Raw genomic sequence first — 12,363 nt, 5'->3', positions numbered from 1 at the left:
TAGCAGATTCTCCAGCTCTCTTTTCCTCATAAAATGTTAATGTTTTCTTCCTTTCTCTCTCCCTCTGCCACTCACCCATAGGCTGCAGGAAAGCTGGCCCCATCCCCAGCTCCAAGATGGGAAATGCCATTGATTTGTTCAGGAATCCAGGCCCAAGCCAGTTTATAAGTTTGTACCTGGAGATCCAGTGGTCCCAAGGATTGTATCTCAGTTTGTGCCAATGCAAGAGGAGAGAAGTTTTCTTGGGGCTCCTGAGAAAGTTTTCTCGTTGGTTGTTGTGTGTGAACTTAATATCTGGAACTGTTATAGTCGTTTCACTACGAGAGTGGTGATGAAGCTGAGGAGAGCACTCTTGAGAGAACTGGAAAAAACTTCCCTGAACTGTGATGGGAACAAACCTGATTACCACCTACCTGCAACTTTTTCAGTTTATGTGAGTGGAGTTGGGTTTTCTGCCACCTGTAGCCAAAAGCAAGAGATGGGTCCGGGAAAGCCTCTTGTGGAGATGACGGCTAAAGATGGTGCCCAAGTTTGCTGATTTTTTACTAATGGGTGGATTTGATACCATTTACAGATATGAGGAAGGCTGGTTGGAGGAGTGGGGGAGAAATAGGTTTTAGGGGCTAAATCAAGAGTTCTCATTTGTAAAATGAGAGGGCTGGATGTTCACAGTTCTTTGCAAACTTTTTCTTTTCCTGACCTAAGATACCTGAGAGAGATGACATCCTTCCATCAGTAGTTGTGATTTCTAGAGCATTGGCAACCCTTTTCACCAACACTGGGGCCCGTGAAATCAGAATCTTGGCAGGGGGTGGAGAGGATAATATTGGGTATTTTTCAACTTGATTTCACATCAGAACCTAGTGGGGAGTTTAAGAAGAGTATACATGTCTGCTCATTTTTGGGCCCCTCCCCAGATGTGTTGAATTGGCATCTCCAGCGTGGGACCTGGGAATTTATGTAAAAGTGGGTAACTGGGGTGCAGCCAGCTTGGTACTTGTATGCAGCCTGGATTTGGAGACACGGTGCCTTAGGGGATGCAAGGCCCCTTCCTGTACAGGTTTTTGGTTACAACTCCAGGAACCTAAGTTCAGGAAACTGCGAGACCCATAGGAGCAGCCACAGCCCCGTCCTGTTAAAAGGCCCCCGCTGCCGTCATGACACTACTGCTTTTTATACCATCTCTGGTCAAATTGTTGTGACATGTTTTCTTTCTACAGTGACAGTCAAAACACCGTCTCTGACTGCAGGCACATTGGCAGTATTTCGAGTGTTATTAACAGTTACCAATGCTTAGGTGTTTGATTAATGGTTATTAGAACATTTGTCACAAACAGCAGTTAAATCACTTTACATATCGGTAGCTGGGTAAATTCTATGAGAAATCAGGTTGTAAATCAGCCTCTAACCGTAAGGTTGTGTTCTGCAGTCATTGCAGGGACGTTATTACCCATGCTCTGTGGAAGCTACATAATACCCATCTGTCGTCAGAGAGAGAGAAGGGGTCTTGGAGAAAAAATGAGTCAAGGACACACTGAAGCGTAACTAGGAGCAGTGTTATAAGCAGTGGGAGAAATGAGACGTCTGTGATGGGGCTGAGCCAAGGAGGGTACTGGCTCCAAGGCTGAGACAGAGCCTTCAAACAATGAGATGCTGTGAAGGAAGAAATTGCCCTAATTAATGTAATTAAGGTCATTTGGGGCTGCATTGGCAGACAGGCAATTTGCCCAAGGTGGTAATGAGTCTCACAGCTTTGGAAAATGATGCTCCATGCATTTTGGGAGAAATTTAGCTCTGCTTTGCCGTATCTTCTTTTCCTCCAGTCTCTACCCTCATAGGTTTGTGAGTGGTGGAAGGAGAACATTTAGTCCTAGAAGGAGGCAACGTAGCAGCTCTTCTACCTAGTAAGAGATAGGTTTATAATTTGACTTCCCCAGAAAAAACCACGATGTAAATAGAACATTCTTTGCTTATTTATTTTTGAAGTAATATACACTTTGGTCGTTGTCTTTGGTATCATATTAAGCTTCAGAACGGTGGACACATTTGGGTTTGTTCCTCTGGTTCAATCTGCTATCCATAATTGAACTGGATTTTATATTTAAAAAATAGTTGACCTGGGCAAAACAAAAATAATAATGGTGTCAGCACAGGATTTTAGAGGATGATTTTTGGTTACGTGTTAGACAGTGGAAGCCAAGAGAATCTTGTAGTTGTCAGAATGTTTTAATTTCCTTGTCACCGCCACTGTTATCAGCTCCACCATGGCCATTAACAGATGTTGGTTGAGGCTAATCAAGTGTAAGTTTAACGAGTTAGCTCTGGGAATAAGAGGTTTAAGTGATTTCTACAAGATGCGTTAATTATACGGGGAAGCTGTTGAGAGAAGACACATTTGTTGGGGAGCTCCATATTCCCTGACGTGAGATCTGCACTTAGTCTCCAGGAATGTGGAAGTTTCAGGGTCTAGGGTTTGAAGAGAAATGACAGATAATTAACACTTAAGGTTTTTGTTCTTTAATGAAAAGTCACTCTTCATCTATCTGAGACTTTTTGAAGTCAATACATCTACCTGTATGTAGGAAATGAAGAACTCTGGAAATTTTAATGGCAGTGGTTTTTCTGTCATTCTCTGTAAAGATTGTGGCATTTATGGGTCTGATCAGGTTAAAAAATTTTTTTAAATGGCAGAAATCTAATCATGCCACTTTGAAAGAACATCTTGGTAGAGCTGCAAAGTTTATAGCACCTAGTAATTTTTTGAAGCTGTAGTATTAAAGAAATTTATAGTTTCATTACCTGTGGAAATGGGAGCTCAAGAGTATATGGTAATAGAAATCCACAGACATTCCTTCACTTGGAGTCCTTTCTGGAATGTGGTGAGGAACAAATAAGCATAGTCTTTAAGGCTTTTATCTTTTAAGCCATTACTTGCATTCCTTTTATGCCATTTTTTTTATTGTAGATTCTAAGAGGTGTAAAAAAAAAGTTAAAAAAAAGTGGTCAACTGAATATGAGCTCCCGATGGTTTGCTGCTTACTTCCTGCAGCACAGCCACTCAGTTGCCCCCAAATATACAGTAGAATATTAGAGGCACTCTTTTGTAAGCTAGTGGCTGGAGTAATCGTGATGGTATTGAAGATGATGATGAAAAATCGTGTTGACTATTTATGGAAACACCTTATGAAAGGGTGCGGTCTAGTTTTGTGTAATGCTTGTGTCCAGTCTATAAGATTCTACGGTCACTGATGGGGTAAATTTGGCTCACCCATTTATTTCAGTCCTTGTTTCTCTCCTTTTTATACCCTGGCCAGTTACTCAGAGAATGCCCGAGCTCCTTAACATGGCTTCAGGTCTGCCCCTCCTCCCTTCTCCCACCCTGTACTCCAGCTCTGCCTTCTAGCCTTTCTCAATTTACCGCCATTCCTCATGCCCACCTGGTCTTTCACTCTTTGTCTTTACACACTGGTCTTTTGGTTGGGAATGTCCTCTAATGTCGGTGTGGTCTCCTAATCTTTACTAACGCCCTTCATAAGTTACTTCTTTTCCTGAAAAATCTTTTCTATCAACCCCATCCCCTTTTTGAAAGTTACTCATTTCTCTGGGCTCTGGCACTCCTTATCTATAGCCTTATTTCAGCAATTGTCAAATATTCTTATTGTTTGTTTGCAAGCCTCTTCCCACCACTAGTTTTTAAACTCATTAAAAGTACAGACCATACCACTTTTGTATCTTTAGCATCTAGCTCAATGACTCGTATGTACTGAGCATTCATTATATGCTTTGTTGAAATGACTTCAACAAAATATACATTTATTTTTTGTTTTTGAGTGTTTTCTTCCTGAGTAGGACTGTGCTATATGTCCGGGGGTATAAGAAGTGTGAAATTTGACCAGGGTCTTCAGAGGTTTATGTTGCATTTGGAAGAGGAAAGACTCAAAGGGAAAATGTTAAATAATTAAAGAGAAGGGGTGGTATTACCACTGTGTTAAGAAAAAGAACACAGAGCATACAGGTCCTCAATAGAGAACCGGATAGAAGATGCTATATTTGTATAGATGAGGAGAGATACAGGAAAGTGGGATAGAGAATATGCATGCATTTTGGAGGAGGAGAAACAAGGAAAAAAAGCAGTGCCAAAGTACAGAGACTAGGTGGAATTGGGAGAATTAGCCAATTACTTAATCTAAGTCTCTCCCTCTTCTATAAAGTAGGAATAATATTAGCGCCTATCTGAAGGAATCATGAAAAAGAAGTGAGATAATTGATATAAAGCATTTAGCATAATGCCTGCAAACAAAGGAATCACTCACATGATAGCAATTTATTATCATTACTGTAGTTATCATTAAATTTTAGTGGCCAGGCTTAAAATCACATCTTTATGAGGGAGCCATAGAAAGAGAAGGCAAACAATCCATTGGAAATACATTTGGAGAAGATAAAGGTGAGAACTCAGGAATCAGATTAGCCAAAAGGGAACTGGGAACTACCTGGTGTCAGGTCAGTGTTGGGAGAAGGGCAAAGCAGAGAAGTTTGAAGGGCAGTTGAGAATTGAGCACAAAGAACTGGTGAGAAGAAGATGACCTTGAAACTAAGGCAGCACTTGCCTTAGGCTGGTAAAAAAATGGTCTGCTTCCTACTGGGACTGGAGCGGTCACTGAGTGTGACCAGTCCCGGCCTGCTGGTGGGAGCAGGTGTGCTGAAGGAGTGAGCTGGTAATTAGGGTGGCTTGTGGAAAGTGGTAATTGCAGGAGGGGCTGATTGTCACAGAGATAGAGTGGCGGTGGAGGTAAGCAGGGAGGTTGTTAAGGTAAAAGAATGACGGAAACATTTATTGAAAACGGGATCCCAGTTTAAATTTACCTACTGCTTTTTCTTTCTACTGTTCTGGTTTGAAAGGCAAGGTCGTGTCATCCTGAGATGGTGTGAGTCTCCTAGGCCCCAAGGGGAGGCCACAGCCACTTGCTTGGCCCATCTTTCTTGAAATATTAGATAGTTCTTATACCAAGCGTTTCAACTTTGGTAGACTTTTACTTTTTTAAGTGTGGGATAAAAAAAAGAAAGCCTTGTTTATCATGCTTGTGGAAATGTTGAGGATTTTTGTCATGCAACGTGGTCAAAAGATTTTCTCCCTAAGGTGTATGTATTAAATATAGCTGTCTTAGACTGCTGTTCTCAGACTTGCATGTTTATAAAAATCACCTCGGGTGCCTGTTAGACAATATAGATTTCTAGGCCTCACCCCAGACCTACTGAATTTCTAGGGAAATCACCTGGGAATTCGTGGTCATAAGCCTCCCAAGTACTTCTTAAGATCAGGCGACTTGGCTAAATATTTCTTGTGTCAAATGAAAGACTTTTAAATCCTTCTGTCCTTCTAGGTCAAGGATTCTAGTATTTAATTTCTAAGTCCTGGCCTGATCGTGCTGTGATTCAGACTTTGAGAGGTCATAAGAAAGATTTACTACATTTTCTAGTTAGACCAGGAGTTAAACCTAGGGGTTCCGAATAGGAGAGGGGGTGGATTTTATCCCCCAGGGAACATTTGGCAATGTCTGGGGACATATTTTGTTGTCATACTGGGACTGTGAGGGCTACAGACACTTAGTGGGTAGAGAGGCCAGAGATAATGCTGAATATCCTGCAGCGCACGGGACACCCTCTCACAAAAAATTAGCTGGCCCCAAATATCAATAGTGCCAAGGTCCAGCAACCCTGAGGTTAGCCCCTAAGGTCTGTCTGTGTGTATTAATTAATAAATAATTTGTTGATTAAGTCTTAAGTTGAGGTAAAATGTATATCCATGTGATCGCCGTCCGTATTAAAACGTGGAACATATCAGAACCGTGTCTTGTGCTGTCTTCCAGTAGATGCTCATTCCCCCTCCAGAAATCATTATCTTGAGTTCTGTCACCATAAATGAGTTTTGCTTGTGCTTGAGCTTTCTATAAATAGAATCACATAGCATGTACTCTTTTGTGGCTGGCTTCTTTTACGCAAAGTTGTGCCTAGCAGACGTATTCATCTTGTTGCATGTAGCAGAAGTGTGTCCTTTTTTATTGCTGCAGTAGGTATACCACAATTTAGTTATCCCTTTTCCTGTTGACAGACTTTGTGTTCTTCCCAGTTTGGGGCTATTATGAATAAAACTGCTATGGATGTCTCTGCATATGTCTTTGGGTGCACAAAGGCAGTTCTTTCTCTTGTGTCTATTCCTAGGAGTGGAATTGTTGCATCTTAGGATGATGTTTGTTCGGCTTTAGCAGATACTGCCAAACAGGCTTCCCGAGTGTTCGATACCACCAGCGATGTGTGACCGTTCTAGTACCTGTACCTCCTGCCTAGTGTCTGGTGTTGTCAGTTCTTACATTTTAGCCATTTATATGGGAGTGTGCGGTATCTGTAGGGTTGAATTTGCATTTTCCAGATGACTAATGATGTGCTAAGCACCTTTTCATATGACTTTTGGATATTCTTTTTTTTAAAGTGCCTGTTCATATCTTCTGCCCTTTAAAAAAAAATCGGTTGTTTGTCTTTCTGCTGTTGATTCATAGGAGGTTTTGTGTGTATATATATATATATTTATTCTGGACATGAGTCTTTTTCGGATATATTGTGAGTATATTCTTCTAGTGTATTGCTTGCCTTTTCATTCTTTTTTGTCTTTTGTGAAATAGCAGTTCTTAATTTTAACGAAATCCAATTTATCAAGCTCCTGGTATAGTTCGTGCTTTTGCTTCCTCGTAAAGAAATCATTGCCTGTCCCAAACCCCTGAAGTCAAGACGTTCAGGCTTCCATGTTAGCTCTGACCTTTGTAGTGAAACAGATTTTAAGCAATCATGGCTTTTTTTTTTCTTTTGGTGTAATGCGGTTGGTTTAAATGAGATATTCTATAAAAAGCCTATATGAGTAGCAGGCTAAAAATATATATTAGAGAAGTCCCTTTACTTGGCAAGTCGAGATATGCAGTTGGGGGATCAATATTTTGGTTAAAGCAGAGTATCAGAGAGGACAAATTTCTTAAACATTTTAAGCCAGCCATTTGCTAGTCTTTTGAGGTAGGTCCAGGTCAAGGACCTCTCTTTGCAGATGAGTAGTTAGTGAGAGTGGAGTCTTTGTATCCTTTTTTGCCTAAATCACTCTTTTAAGAGGAGTCAGAATGAGATGCTTGTGAATTGGTCTGAGTACAAAGTCATCCTACGTTCTTATAATTTTTCTCATTTTCCTTTATTGCTGTTTCGTCTCTACTTGATTTGGTACAGTTTTTTGTTTTAGTGACTCGCCTTAGTCTTGTAGGATACATTTTTTTTTTTCCCATTTGGAACTCATTTTATCAGTTTACATTACATTTAATTACATGAATGTGATTGCAATAGCTGGGTAGTGAGTACAAACAGGACTGGGGACAAACACAGTAGACTCATAAGCATAGGATTCAACTAGGGGGACACATAATGCTTTTGTGGCTGGAGGGTGGGCCCCCAGCTCCTAGTAGCCAGTGGGCTGTAGCTGCATGGGATCTGCATGTTTTACAGAGGCCACGGGAGAACAAGGGTTAATTCATCAACTCTTTGATGGGAAGGGTGGTTAAGAAAGCTTCACAGTTCTCATTGAGCCATGTAGTTTGAAAGACAAGGTGGGAAGGAAGGAAAACCAAATATTTTGATCTTTTTGATTAGTTACATAGAAACAGTCTGTACTTTCCCTAACTTCTCTAAATTAGACAATTAAAACTTAAATTCGAATTTTTCACCAATTCATATTTTCTGAAAAGAATCAGAAGTGGATAAAAGAGTAGCCACATATTTAATTAGGGAAAACATTTATGTGTTCATATTTGCATTTTTCCAGTAGAGTACTTAATTTTTTTTTCTTCAAATTTATTGAATTATAATTGAAGTACACTAAATTACACATATGTAAAGTATGCTATTTTATTGGTTTGACATATATATACACAGGTGAAACCAAGACCAAAATCAAGATAGCAAATATATTTCCTCATCCCCCTAAATTGTTTTTTTCAAATAGATATATAATAATTTAATATTTGTTGATCATTCACCTGATGTAGTTGGTCTGGTCCCAAATTGCTTTAATTTATTTATTTTTATTTTTTAAATTTTATTGAGGTCACAATGGTTTATAATATTGTGAAATTTCATGTGTATGTTATTATTTATCAGTTTCTGTATAGATTGCATCGTGCTCATCACCAATAGTCTAATTTTTATCTGTCACCATACATATGTACACCTTTTGCCGACCCTCTACCCTCTTCCCCTCTGGTAACCACTAATCTGTTCTCTTTCTCCATGTGTTTGTTTATCTTCCACATATGCGTGAAATCATGCGGTGTTTGAGAGTACTTAATTTTCAAATTTGAAATAATAGTTTGAGATTAGATAGAGGAATCTGATAACTATAAAAGGTTATATTTGAGTATGTTTCCAATGTAATTATGTAAAGTACTTTACAGAAAGTATTTCTAAAGCAAACTGTGTACCTTAAGATCAAATCATTATAAAGCCTGGGATAAAGGACCCGGGACTTGCAGACTCTTGTTAGGTCTTGCTTGTCTGTATCCAGAGTCAGCCTTGTACCAGCATGTCAGATTCTACCCCATAAATTCTGTTGAAAAGCAGCCTGCCAATTTGAAGCTGCCTATTGTTTAATAAAGTCTAGCAGCTCCTATGTGTTTTCTGTAGAAGCTGAGTAAATATAGCAAGATGGAATCTCTGTTTAATTTTGGAAATGATAGTATATTTTAGTTTTAAATAAAAGTTTTAGTTAAAAGTTGGAAGACATTTTTGTATGCAGCTTTAATTCCACATATTTTTATATTCTGTAGAAGAAATCTTGACTTTAGAATTTGAATTTAGAGGAATTTAAAATGGAACCTCTATGATAACGTTTGTATCAATCTTTTCTTTTAAACCTGGAAAGAACCCTACTAAATAATATAAGTAGATGTGAGTCAGTAGTTTAAGCTACATTATGGAATAGTAGACTATATACTTTTTTTTTTTATCACAATTGAGATTTATTTTATGAAGCATTGTTAGAAATAATTGTATTTCCTAAAATACTCCTTTTATTTTCATTTTTGCTTTATTTATTGTTGACAATTCCACATACCAGGATCCACACATGATTTATCTTGTTCAACATTATTAAATAAAAATCTTTTAAAATAGAAATGTTTTTTCTTCCCAGTAGAAGCATATGCATTACTATACTTAAAATTAATATTGTGTTGAGAAAGAATAACTTGGTTTAAATATGCCTCAATTGTGTGGCAGTGTTTGGGGAGGAAAATATGAATTGGTGAAAAATCCAAATTTAAGTTTTAATTGTATAATTTAAATATTATGTTGAAAATAAAGGCTATGATATATGAAATGCGTTGCTTGTTAGAGATCCTTAGGGAATTTGGATTTGAATAGCCACAAAAAAAAACAAAACCTTGTAACCAGCTTATGGTTAAGTATGCGTCTCAGTGCTGGAGGATATTTAGAAACAAAAAACATCCTACCCAAAAACCTTGTCTACACTATTCATAAAGCAATATGATATCAGATTTAATTAGTTCAGAAGTCATTTATTGTGACTGATTTGTGCCATGTACACTGAAGATATGAAGAATAAAACTTGTGCAAGTCGATAAGAATTGCATTTGAAAATGGTTTCCCTGAAATTTTGCTTAGTTTTGGTAGAGAAGACTGAAATTTACCAAAGCCGATATTTTCATCATTGTCATTCTATGGGTTCGTTAAACCTTTATAGAGCCCCTACCTTACGTCATGGTGGCCATAGTTGCCATTCATTTCTTTTGCACTTTCTCCTTTTCTTCATTATTGTGTACCGTCAGAATTTCCATCTTTCCTCCAGAGGGATACTTCATTTAATGTAATAGCAACATTCCTGAAAATATATATGTATCAAATTTTAATATGGCCGATTCATTTACTTTATACTATTTATAGTATTCATCTACTTTAGTGTTAAGCTTTTGGTAGCGTCTTTGATATTTATTTAACTTTTAACAAACACATATGTTACTTGCCTTTTTTCCAGGAAATTACAAATGGAAAGAATGAAATTGGTAACTTTACTTTCTTCTTCTAAGTGTTCAGTAGTCCGATTTACTTCCTCGAACATCAATGTGTGACGATACCCAAGGAGTATTGCCAGCCAGGGAAGCTCACCCAAACCTCAGTGTCTAGAGTTCTTCTGGAGGCTTCACTACATAGGCAGTTTCTTGAATCTTTGGGCACATGATGTCATGAAGCCCTGCCCTCTAATCATATGGTTGGTCTTTCTTGTGAGTCTTCTTGCAGCATGAACTCTCTGAGGGGTATGAGTCACCTCGTTAGGGTAAACTATGGAGTGTGGTCTCAGAGGCTTACCCTGAAGAACAAAGATGCTTCTATCAGTTGGGAAATTCCAAGAGTTTAGAAGCCAGCCAATTCTTATTACTGACCCTCAATTCTCCCTAAAAGTATAGTATGTCTTATTTTATTAGGTCCTGCGAAGTTGAACTATGCATCATTTCTTTAACACATTTGAATTGCAGTGAGCATCAAGAGCTCTTGATTCAGAACTTTACTCTCCACAAGTTCTGTGGCCTGGGGTAAATCACTTAACTTTGAGTTTCAGTTTTCTTGTCTGTATAATGGAGCTAATAGATCCTATTATTAGAGAAAAAGTAAAGTACCTTACAAAGTGTTTGCACGTAAAAGGTGTTCTATAAAATAGTAACAGGTATTATGTGCACATTTGCACTGTAATCAAGTGCTATATTTAAGAATCAGTAGGTAGTTACTTTCCTGCCACTTACAAGCATACAGCTAGGGCTATCTTCATCCAGGTTGGCTCCTATTTGTAACATATATAGTAAATATATGTATTATTATATATTTTATATATTATAGTAAATATGTAAATATACTAAATATGTTATTTATATTATATAAATGTATTTGTAATACATATGACTATATATTAAATAGAAATACAATGTATATTATATTTAATGTGTATATAAAGTATATATTATTATATTTGTGTGTGTGTGTGTATATATATATATATATGGGAATGTTTAGCCAAAAAACTGATACAACTGTTTTGACATTTGGCCATTTCTTGTCAAGCAAATAAATTAATGATTGATATTTTAAGTTATTCTACTTGAATTAGTTTTGTATTTTTGGATGATCTGTAAATTAATTCTTAAATATGGGATGTAATTTTGAATAAGTAAGTCTCTTTTGTGTCTTACTGTGACTAGTTTTGTGTTGCCTTCCTGTTGACTGCCTTCAATGTACCAGTTACTTGAGGTTAAACTGCGTTTTTATTTTTTAGTTGCTTACATTTGTTATGCACCTTTTTGTGTTTATCGTTTCTTCCAGGTCAACTCACTATTTATTATAGATGTTTTATAATCAGTTTATAACACCTGGGATTACTTAGTATTTGCTATTGTCTGTCTGGAAATTGGAAATCAGATTAGCTTTTGTACCTCCTCCATAGAAGATAAAGATACAATATTGGAGTTTATGACCCAAAATACCCGAATTAATATATGAAAGCTCCATGTATTTAGAAACTATAAAATACGATATGAGCATATCTTTATAAAAGTATGAGCATATGCAAAACTATGAATTTTGAATTATGAATCTGTCTAAAATTTGCCACATTGGCTGACAAAGCTGAATTAAAACACCAATTAAAAAATGTGGGGGGAGGGCTGGCCCTGTGGCCGAGTGGTTAAGTTTGTGCTCTCCACTTCAGTGGCCCAAGGTTTGCTGGTTCAGATCCTGGGTATGGACCTACACACTGCTCGTCAGGCCATGCTGTGGTGGCATCTCACATAGAAGAATTAGAATGACTTACAACTAGGATATACAACTATGTACTGGGGCTTTGGGGAGAAAAAAAAAAAGTACAATTGGCAACAGGTGGAAAAAAAAAGGAGGGGGAATATTTGAAATCTTTATTAACTGTAGCATAAAAGTAATAAAAATGAGTAAGTGCTTTATAGAAAACTCAGTTCTATTTCATAGTTTTCTAAGAACCTGTCAATTAATTTTTCTATTAAATTTTAACCACATTCCCTTGCATAATTGTTCCATAAAAATTCTTACAAATTGCCACAAGTAATTTTCACCAGAAAAACTCGTGGATGTTAAACTATGTTATGTCTTAAAAGACATCAGTCCCTCATCTGTGAGTGAAGTGGAGGAGTGAAGTAGTTATCTGGATCACAGGAGATAAGATAACATTTTAGTTGTGGTTATCTAGAAATGTCGCATGAGGGGCCGACCCTGTGGCCGAGTGGTTAAGTCCGTGCT

At 37.5% G+C, this 12,363-nt stretch overlaps 1 protein-coding gene and 1 long non-coding RNA gene across 12 annotated transcripts in view; one reads left to right on the top strand and one right to left on the bottom strand.

Moving 5' to 3' along the window:
- Nucleotides 1-12,363, top strand: part of TBC1D4 (TBC1 domain family member 4) — a 175,935-nt gene that overhangs the window by 15,322 nt on the left and 148,250 nt on the right. The gene's annotated exons all lie outside the window — the stretch shown is intronic.
- On the bottom strand, nucleotides 1,956-10,239 carry LOC138918418 (uncharacterized). The gene is made up of 3 exons (XR_011427834.1): nucleotides 10,071-10,239; nucleotides 9,800-9,928; nucleotides 1,956-2,117 (listed from the first exon to the last, which is right to left on the bottom strand). It is a non-coding gene; the product is annotated as an uncharacterized lncRNA (long non-coding RNA).

Source organism: Equus caballus, chromosome 17 (genome assembly GCF_041296265.1).
Source record: "Equus caballus isolate H_3958 breed thoroughbred chromosome 17, TB-T2T, whole genome shotgun sequence".
In the NCBI taxonomy this organism is placed as follows: domain Eukaryota; kingdom Metazoa; phylum Chordata; class Mammalia; order Perissodactyla; family Equidae; genus Equus; species Equus caballus.
This window is presented reverse-complemented; position numbering and strand designations above follow the sequence as displayed.